The sequence below is a fragment of the Triturus cristatus genome, chromosome 10 (genome assembly GCF_964204655.1).
Source record: "Triturus cristatus chromosome 10, aTriCri1.1, whole genome shotgun sequence".
NCBI lineage: Eukaryota > Metazoa > Chordata > Amphibia > Caudata > Salamandridae > Triturus > Triturus cristatus.
In genome coordinates, this window is record NC_140593.1 from 1,122,600,317 (window position 1) to 1,122,611,138 (window position 10,822).

Consider the following 10,822-nt stretch of genomic DNA (forward strand, 5'->3'; position numbering starts at 1 on the left):
GGTATTCAAAGGGCGGATATTCCTGTATCTCACCTTATGCCCAAGGAAGACTACAGAGGACTGACCACCTGACACTTGGTTGTCTTGATGGTAGGTTTTACATTCTGTATCATGACCATCACCAATTCTAGGTGCACCAGTTGATCCTCCCATGTAGTATGAAAGACAGATATATTGTCAAGGTAAGATTCACAGAACTCTTGCAGTCCTGAATGGTTCACGGGGCAGGAGCATTCCTGAGTTCAAAAGGCAGTATCCTGAACTGATACAACACTTTTGGTGTAGAGAATGTAGTCTTCTCCTTGACACTAGGTAGTAATGCAATCTGCTAGTAGCCACTGAGAGAGCGTTGCTGATGCAAAAATTGTAGGGGTGCACCATATTCACCGTTAGTCAGCATCCGTATATAATGCAAGAGTGTTTAGACTTATCATAGAGATATATTCGTTGATATAGAAAGGAAGAAATGTAGACAGGCCTCGAGAAAAGAGAAAAGGCCATCAGTTATTACCAAATGTATTTGTGTATGTGTAACGTTTAGTTTTACAACGATATCATGTATTAAGTGATATTAGGTTATGTTAGAAGAATAGAATGTAGGTTGCTCATGTATAAGTATGAGATGAAAAAGTTGAATTGATAATCGTAATGTGTTTAGCTGAAAGGCCTAAGCATGTATGTAAAAGTGAAGGCCTCTCGTTCCATATATTAGCCATGTTTATTAGGCCGACAGGATTTATAGTAAAGCTTACAATCACAGTGAATTGTGAAACATGATGCGAGGGTTTTTCCGTTCATTATTTTTGTTACAGGTGCAAGGCCATGCAGCTTGTTAGTTAAGAATAAGTCTTTGCGTAAAGAAATCATGATAGAAGGAGTAGACAGAAATGGAGTGAACTGGAATGTGAAATTGCAACTCCTGGTACAGAAGGAGCCTGGGACCAAAGGTCGAATCAATGAAAAGGAAGATGAAAGGGTCCGAAGGGAAATCTACTGGAAGAAGATCTGCCTGGAGGGGTGTGCTGGAGGGCGTGAACAAGATTTTGGGGTTTTGTATTAGGGACAGCGCCCTGAGGGAAGAGCAGACGAGACTTAGGAGAGAGACCGAGAGGAGCACTATAGATCGAGCTCTCATTTAGTGAAGACTTCTTAGGAAGTTTCAGTGCTGACACCTTTTTGCGCTTAGCTTACCTAAAAGGGATTGTTATGTAGGGATGTCACTTTAGAATAGAGTAGGGACAGAAATGTTTGATTCATGACTCTCAAATTTGACATCACAATAGCCATATTGTACCTGATGCTTCTAGAAGCTGTAGTTCTGTTTATATTTAGTCGAATGCGAATACTTTGTCGAGTAGCTTTCGTGTTAGTTCCCATTTATCTTTTGTGCCTTGTATTGAGGTGCCTTTATATTCAGATGTTTTTGCTGATAATAAAAGGTCAACTTCCCAGACTTTGAGTCATTGTTCAAGAAATGTCTAATTGTGGTAAATACGATCTGATAATTGTGTTTCTTCCCTCTACGCTATTTTGCAAATAAAAAGATCCTGGCGACCTGAGTGGGTTCTTGTAAGTAATTGGTTAGAGACAAGAATCCGGCGTTCCCAGTTGGTAGCAGAAATGGATGGTTTATTTCTGGTAGCGAGGTAAGATTGAGATTAGGATAAGTGATCCTTGAGGCCCATAAATGTTAAGTGAGGTTGACTCATCGGCTGGTGAACAGCAGACGACCTGGCGGACGGACATAGATGGCGAGTAGCAGTGCGGCAGCTAGGAGTTCTAAGAGTGAGTATGAATAGGATGCGATGTTGTAGATTGCGGTATTGTATTGTGTGAGATGTCTTGCGGAGTTGGTGTGAATGTTGTGTGATTGTGAGATCAGGCTGTGAGCGAGCGCAGCCCGGGAAAGTCTTAGGCGATGAGTGTAGAATACACCCGTGGTAGATTTTGTTGACCACCCGAAGGGGATAGTGAGGTACCATCGATCACCTGGACCGAGATAGGGTGAGCGAATGTGTGAGTGCATGACAACCCGACGCTGGTCGTGGTTTGTTGTATGTGGAATTGAGTATTTGTAACCTATCAAGAGGCGACCTGTCTGCCCGGCGGGGACAGACAGTTGCCAACCGAGGTCGAAAATTTCGAGAGACTGTGGACTGACAGTCAGAGGCTGTGGACGGACAGCCAAAGAAGTAACTTGTTTGGGACAAACAGTTATTTCAGCGTATGAAAGGGACGAATGCAAGGGTGAGACGTGTGGTGTGAAGGAGGGGAACTGCTGCGGGTGGAGGAAAGTGACGTCAGAAGGTGTCGCGCTGTGATAGGTTGGTTGGTGTGGTTCGCACTGCCATTGGTGGACGGATGTACGATGTTACAACGTGAGTTTTTACAACGCGTACCGTTACATCGCGGTCGTTACAACGACTGCGATGTTACCACGCCATGCCTTTACAACGCAAGTCTTTACATTGACTTGCACTAGATGGCGTGCTAACATTAGAAAAGCGTAATTTACTATTCCAACTCCAGTCCACTTAACAGTAGGGAAGGTGTTTGGATAGTAAACTACACTATTTGTAATGTTAGCACGCCATCTAGCGCAAGTCAATGTAAAGACTTGCGTTGTAATGGCATGGCGTGGTAACATGCAGTCGTTGTAACGATTGCGATGTAACTGCATCGCGGTGTACTAACCGCGATGTAAAGGTTGTTCCCCTTGGTGGACACTTACCAGGAAGTAAGTAAGCAGAAATTGTATACTTTCAGAATTTGGCCATTATGAAATGTTTTAAGGTTTTTCGAGAATTGTGTCGAGGGGATGAACATGTGGTTACTCGAGAGGGGGAAGAAGCCCCTCCAGAGGATACCCCGGCACACTACATGGCAAGAAATGTTGGGTTGCATACCATCATTTGGCTTGAGAATTGGCATAAATTGACTCAAGGTGAAGGGGAATTAGCATTCCCGAGGTATGGCTCATTCAGATTAGCAGTGTTGTACCAGTTGAAGTCTGTGATGGCGACTTTACGACCTTTGCCAAGGCCAACGCAATTTGAAGCACTGCATGCGTGGATTAGAGCAGTGCATGATTGAGAAAGAGGAAGAATCAGGAAAGGGTGAAAAAGTCGATCAGGGCTTTTCAGGATTCCAGATGGGATGCAGCGGAGAAAAGATGGAGAGAACAGGCAATAGAAGGACATAAATTGTATCCCTTATTGGTAACGACAGGAAAATCAGAGGAAAAGTAGATGGGGAGGAAGACAGTGATACGGATGACAGTCTATTGGAAAGATTGCTATCCGAGAGACCACCTCCGTATAACCCAGAGGCCTCAGAGGGAAATGAGACAAAGGAAGAAGAGAGTAGGGGAGGACTACCCCGTTCAGAAGTAAGGGTGGAAGGAAAGATCTCGATAGGAACCGAGAATACGAGGAATAAGCCTGTAACTAGCTTTGGGGTTGAAAGAGGCGTGAGGTTACCGGATGCTTTGAAAATACCGGGTATTATCGGACCTATTGAGTCGATGTATGAACTTGAGCCAGAGAAGGTGGAAAGCTCAGAACAGTCAGAGGCAGGGGTGAGGAGTGTGGTCGAAGAAAGTGAGTCGGTTAGGAGAATGGAGCAGACTCCGAAGCCTGTAGAATGGAGTACGCCGCTGCCAGCTACAGCCGACTCCTCGGGAGGACAGGGAGAGTCGAGACCTGGTCGATCAAGGTCTTTAGCTGAGTCAATATCAGACTTAAGAATGTGGACGCCACCAGTGAGAACCCAAAGTGAGGGCGTTCTACAAGCAGAGAGGGATCGAGGGACGATTGTAAATCGTTCTGTTCCCATGGGTATGTCAGAAGAGAGTAGACCACAGGAACGAGAATTTGAGTACAACGAAAGAGATGGTGCAGGTTGTCGAGAAGTCCTGAGGGGAGCCCTGAGAGGAAGGATGCTAGATGTCGTAAGACTAAAGGCAGAATTGGACGAGATAATATACGGAAATTTACCCCTTGAGAGAATTTTAACGAACAGGATGAGTTACTCTTTGTAGCGAAGGATGTGACTCGTAAAGCGAGGACAGCACATGAGAAATTGTCAGAGCTGGCAAAGAGATATGGGGTGGATTTGTCGAAGACTAAAGCATTGCAAGGAAATCACAGGTTACAGTACAGTGAGCAAGACTTGGAAGAGAAAAGAGTCATTGGATTGAGAAACCATGTCAAAGATCTAATCATAGCGATGAGGGCATGGATCATGCTTGATAAATGAAAAGAAAAGTGGTCAAAGAAGAAAAGCTCCAGGGGTGTAGTGGGAGAGACGCCACCTCCGGGGGGAGGAATAACGGAGATAGGGAACTTCCCTTTAAGGGAGGTACAGAATGGAGGGTACGTGCATGTACCTTGGAGTAGGGGTGATTTGGCTGCCTTTACGAATGATTTTCCCCGTTTGAGGGAAAAGCCTGTGGAGTGGTACAAGCAAGTTGATCGCTTTGTTAAAATCTCGAAAGTACTGTGGATTGATTTGAATACTTTGTTTGACATAGTAGTTCCGGGTGATCTGTGGTCGGCATGTAAAATTGCAGTTGAGTGGCCGGCCTCGGAGCCTAACAGGAACCCGATTACAAATGGTCCGTCGCCGATAGTGATGAAAAAGTTTGAACAGGTAATCACATGGTTGAAGTCGAAGGTTTCACCCCAAGACACTGACTGGGTGAAGATAGATAGGACAGTGCAAGAGCCTAAGGAGACAGTGCATGAGTTTTACGAGAGACTCTTGCAGGCTTTTAAACAGTACAGTGGTTTGGAGGCGTTGGATACCAAAGATATGGGACAGTTTGTTTTCAAATTTGTGTTGGGATTGAGGCCAGAGGTTAGTCTCATGATACAGCAGCATTTGATTTGTTGGCAGAATAAGCCTGTGGATGAGATTCTCCGATATGCTAGATATTGTAGTGATGAGATAGAATCTAAGCACAGGAAATTGAAAGACAATTTGCTATTAGTACAGATGCAGACAGCAGTTCAGGGACAGTCTACCGGAGGAACATTGGGAAGGAGGCAGGGAAATTACCAAGGAGGAGCACAGAATGCCCATGGACAAGGAAGGCCGAGGGGAGTAGACCCTAGGACAGGAATAGATGTGGCAATATTGAAAAAGACCACAGCTTGTCATCTTTGCCATCAGATTGGACACTGGAGACGCGAGTGTCCTTTGAATCCGTTAAACCAAACACAGCAAGAGGAGGAGTTAGCACAGGTCCCAGTGGAGGACACACTCCCCATAGTGACGCGACCTAGGATGACAAAAGGGGGGACAAGCGTTCCGCAGGTACAGATTCCCCGACCGCCCAGGGTACCGAATTTGCAGCAGGGAGCTCGGACCTATGTACAGATGCCTCTATTCGAAGTGAATGGGGAAGATGATTCCGATCCAGCAGCAAGATCCTGCTGGGGAGGAGAGGATGATTGTACGCTCAGAGCGGTCTTAGAAGTAGATCAGAAGGGACCCTTTGTGGAAGCGGAGATCGATGGCCACCCTACGACCTTTTTGGTTGATACGGGGGCTACAAGATCGACTGTAAGGTCCGCAGTGATTCCGGATCTACCCCTTTCTGGTCAAACAATCCAGGTTGTTGGTGTAGCAAATAAGAAACTGACTAGCTCACTGACGGAACCAATACCTATCAGGATAGGGAACTTCAGTGACCGACACCAGTTTGTGGTGTGTGATTCTAGCCCAGTCTGCTTGCTAGGAAGAAATCTATTGTGCAAGCTTAATTGTACCATCTATTGTACCCCGAATGGAGTGGAAGTGCAGCCGAGAGATGATGATGCAACATTTAAGGTTGCGAATCAACGTTGGTGCGTGGGAATGTATCCAGCACTAACGGTGGAGGAACTCCCATTTGACCTGAGGGACTCCGTGTCGGTTGATGTGTGGGACCTCAGTGGGGAAGAGATCGGATTAGTTAAAGGAGTTGAGCCAGTAAAAATCCAAGTCAAGCTGAATGTAGAGTGCCCGAGAACTCCCCAGTATAAATTATCACCTGAAACTATTGAGGGAATTAGACCGGTAATTCAGAGAATGCGTAAACAGGGAATTTTGAGAGAGATCAGGGGTAGCCCATGTAATTCGCCCATAATGGGATTACAGAAACCGAGCGGGAAATTTAGGATTGTGCAAGATTTGCGAAAAATTAATGAGATAGTAGTCCCATGTTGTCCTGTGGTACCGAATCCATCTGTGATCCTGTTTCAAATCCCATGTGATGCAGAATGGTTCACAGTGATTGACTTGTGTCAAGCCTTTTTCTCAATCCCTCTGCATGAGGAGAGCCAATTTCTTTTTGCGTTTCGGCTGGAAAATCGTGTGTTAACATGGTGTCGTATCCCACAGGGATATACTGAGAGCCCGTCTATTTTCAATCAGATTTTGAAAAAGAACCTTGAAGGGTTGGTGCTTCCACAGGAGTCTGTCCTCGTCCAGTACATTGATGATCTGCTCGTAGCGTCAAAAACTGAGGACGCCTGCAGGATTGATACGGTAGCATTACTGAACTACCTAGGAGAGAATGGGCATAAGGTGTCTCCGAATAAATTACAGTACTGTCTGAGTGAAGTACAGTATTTGGGTCATCGGATTGAGAAAGGTAAAAGGAAAGTGTCACCAGATCGCATAGATGCGATTTTGAAAATGCCTGTTCCGACTACCCAGAGGGCAGTTCGAATGTTTTTGGGAATGGTGGGCTATTGTCGCCAATGGATCCCAAACTTTTCCTTTGAAGCGAAGCCCTTACAGCGGCTGACGCGCAAAGATGTGAGTGATCCGGTACCATGGGATGAAGATTGGTTAAGGGCATTCTTGAGACTGAGAGAAGCCTTGTGTTGCGCTCCAGCTCTGGGGATGCCTGACTATGCTAAGGCATTCGCATTATTCTGTTGTGAAAGGGAAGGTTGTCCGTAGACCAGTTGCTTACTTTTCGGCTACTTTAGATCCAGTAGCCTCTGTGTTGCCCGGATGTCTCAGATCCGTTGCTGCAACAGGTGTCAGTATCGAGAGATGTGAGAGCATTGTAATGGGTCACCCGCTTACTGTGCATGTGCCACATTCTGTTGAACTGTTGATGACCAGGACTAAAACACAGCACCTCACGAACAATAGGTTGACGCGTTATGAACAAGTCATCCTAGCAGCAGAGAATGTGACGTTGAAGAGGTGTTCTGTTTTGAATCCTGCCACATTGTTACCTATCCCAAATGAAGATGATGAAGATTGTGAGGATCATGATTGTCTCGATGTGACTGAATTGTGCACCAAACCCAGACCTGATATTGTTGATGAACCACTTCCAGAATCGGACGAAATATTCTTTGTGGACGGTTCATGTTTAAGAGACAATACTGGTCAGTTGAGAGCAGCGTTTGCTGTCTGTACCATCACTGGAGTGGTTGAAGCCGCCTGTCTAGAAGGCGTATACTCCGCACAGGTGGCTGAGCTTATTGCTTTGACCCGTGCCTCTTTGGCCGCTAACCAGATCCGTATAACGATTTATGCGGACAGCCAGTACGGGTCTGGTGTCGTTCATGACTTCGGACAGCCATGGTCCCAGAGGGGGTTCATGACATCATCTGGGTCACCCTTCAGAAATGGGGATCATGTGAGGCAATTGTTGGAAGCGTTGCAAGGTCCAGAGGAAATTGCAGTTGTAAAGTGTTCTGCCCATACGAAAGGAAATGATTTTGCATCGTTTGGAAATAATTATGCAGATGAGGTTGCTCGATTTTGTGCAGAACAGGGATGTAATTTCACGGAAAGACATATTGAGGGAAGCCAAGAGACAACCGACTTCAGTGTGATGCTAGCCATGGCTGATACATGGGAAGAGTTAAAACAGTTGCAGGATGAGGTGTCTGACCAGGAGCGGGATAGTTGGGTGCGAGCTGGATGTGAGAAAGGAGATGTGGATGTTTGGGTTTCGAGCGATGGAAGAGCGGTGTTACCGGAATGTCTGTTGAACCCCATGGCAAGATTGATACATTGTGCTGTACATCTCGGCAGAGATGCGATGGTACGAGTGTTTCGTCAAACGTAGTACAATACGAAGTTTCGGGCAGCAGCCGAAGCTGTGTGTCAAAGATGTGTCACTTGTCAACAAATGAATGTTGGAAAGAGGACAGCTGTGACAATGAGTCACATAGGGAGGTCAGGTGGCCCTTTCAACAGGATGCAGTTAGATTTCATTGAGATGCCAAAGTGTAATGGGTTGAGGTGCATATTAGTCGTAGTATGCGTCTTCTCTAGGTGGGTGGAGGCTTACCCAACACGTAGGTGTTACACCCTGACTATAGCCAAGTTACTGTTGAGGGAGCTCATTCCGAGGTTCGGGTTCCCGACCTCTCTTGAATCGGACAGAGGTACGCATTTCCACAGTGAAATCATGAAATTGCTCTGTGTTGCCTTAAACATAGACCAAAGGTTGCACTGCAGTTACCGACCAGAGGCTTCTGGGATAGTGGAGCAAGTTAATGGGACATTGAAAGCCCGGATGGCAAAGGTGTGCTCTTCAACTCCTCTGAAGTGGCCAGATGCCTTATCTTTAGTCCTCATGAGTCTCCGGAGTGTGCCTGATAGGAGAACTGGATTGTCACCCCATGAAATTCTAATGGGGAGAGCGATGCGTGTGCCAGCAATACCCGCTTCTGCTTTGATTAATATCACTGATGATGTAATTCTCGACTACTGTAAAGGCCTGGCTGACGTGGTCCGTTCTGTGTCCCAGCAGGTGCAGGCAGTAGCTGTTCCAGCCGCCAGTGACCTGTGCCACGATCTGTGCCCAGGGGATTGGGTACTGGTGCGTAAACACGTGAGGAAGAGTTGCTTGGATGTTCGGTAGCGTGGGCCGTACCAGATCATCCTGGTCATGAACACGGCAGTGAAGTGTGGGGGATTACCGAACTGGGTGCATGCCTCCCATACCCGCAGAGTCCCAGCACCCTTGGAAGATACAGCCCCTCTCGAGAACGAAAATCCAGCTGAAGTGGCAGGGCCATCTGAGAGGGCAAGTCAAGCTGTGAGGGTGACTGACGCAGCTGGTTGTGCACTGGAGCAAGCCGAAGGGGGAAGTGAGAGAAACTCCGAATCGGAAACGGAAGCAGAAGAAGGTGCAGCAGGCAGGATAGAGCCACATTCTGCCGAAGAAGAGAACAGTGCACAGGGTACCAGAAGGGAGAGCAGGGGTGTCTCAGAAGCAGAAAGAGTTTGGCCCGCGAGTCAGAAACGGGTAAACTTGAGATTGACACCCGGAAGAGATCTTGCCCCAGTATCCGAGGTGACAGAGACAGAGCAGAGTGACGAAGATCAAGACCCAGAAGCTCCTAGAAGGTCGAGGAGAGCCAGAGTGCCGTGTCACAGGTACGCCTCACCTGAGTGGACGTACGTAGTGACGAATGCCAGGACTGATGAGTACGGGGAGGTTGAGATCGATCACTCTTGTCAGCAGTCATCCGACTCCGAGGGTGGAAGTGTTGCTGAGGATTCCAGGATTGGAGATCGAAGGAATACTGACCCTCAATATTCCAGACCCACCGCTTCTGAGTAACGTTCGTGGTCTGATCTTGGATACATTGGCTTTTCCGACCTTTGCTGTTATACCCTCTCCCCAAGAACTGAAAAATCTCAAACTTGAAATCTTACAGGGGGTCCTAGAGTTGTTGGGACCAGCAGTTATTCTGCACTAAGGAACTTTGTTGAGCATAAGAGCGAAAAGAAGATAACCTAGGTCCGAGTGAAAGAAGAATAAAATTAGGGACTTTTCCGTTGTAGACATTGAAAAGAGTAAGGAAGTCTTTTTCTGACCAGAGTAAAAGGAGAATTGAAAATTCTTTGAAAGAACATTAGCTACAGGGAACGATTGCCCTGTGCTGAGACGCAAGCCTGAATGAGAAAAATACCTTTGCCCATTGTTATTGAACTGGACTTTGAGCACAGTGGGAAGATGGTTGAGCTATCACTTTTAGGAGTAGTGATAGCTGTTATATTTGCAGTAGTCATAACGTCTTATGCAGTGGCCCATAGACAGGAGGGGGAGGTTCAGGGGGCACCTATACCTGTCACTCCCAGTATAAAGAGGGATATTTCAGGAGATCAAAGGGCTATGAGGTTAGAGGAAAGTCGTAAGTTTCACATAGATTTGTCTAGAGGTGATTTCAAACTTAATGCGTATGCAAAATTGTTGTATGAGTACGTTGATGCGATGGATGCGAAGGATTGTTCTGTGTGCATGCAGTTGCCTGCTTCTGTAGATGAGGGTATTAGATACCACCACCTTCCGTTGACATATGGGATTTCATGCAGTTTACTGCTTAGCCTGTTTTACGAAAGGAAACAGTTCGAGTATTATTTCTCTAATTATGACACAGTGCTTCCTAACGTACCGGCGTTTAAGCATTTGAATAAGTATGACTATTATAAGTCAGAAGAAAGACTTCGGACTTATTTCATACCGACCAAAAGTTTAGATACTGCTTATGCACATAGACATAATCTGACGTGTTTGTTATCAGACACTGAAAAGAAATTTATTGGTCAAGTTGAAGATAGGTATCGAAAATTAACCGAGAAAAAGGATGGGGGAAAGAAGTCTGTAGATTGGACTGATGAGGAAAAACTACATAAGTCAAGGAGAAGTTATGGACCCATAGCTTTAGATCATGTACAGAAGGGAAACTTGTGTGTTGCTCGTCCGCAGTCTGCCAAGGACACTATCTGGGTTGGACATAGCATATGTGATCATACTTTTACTGTGGAAGATTCAGCTAGGAACTTCTTGCAAGGT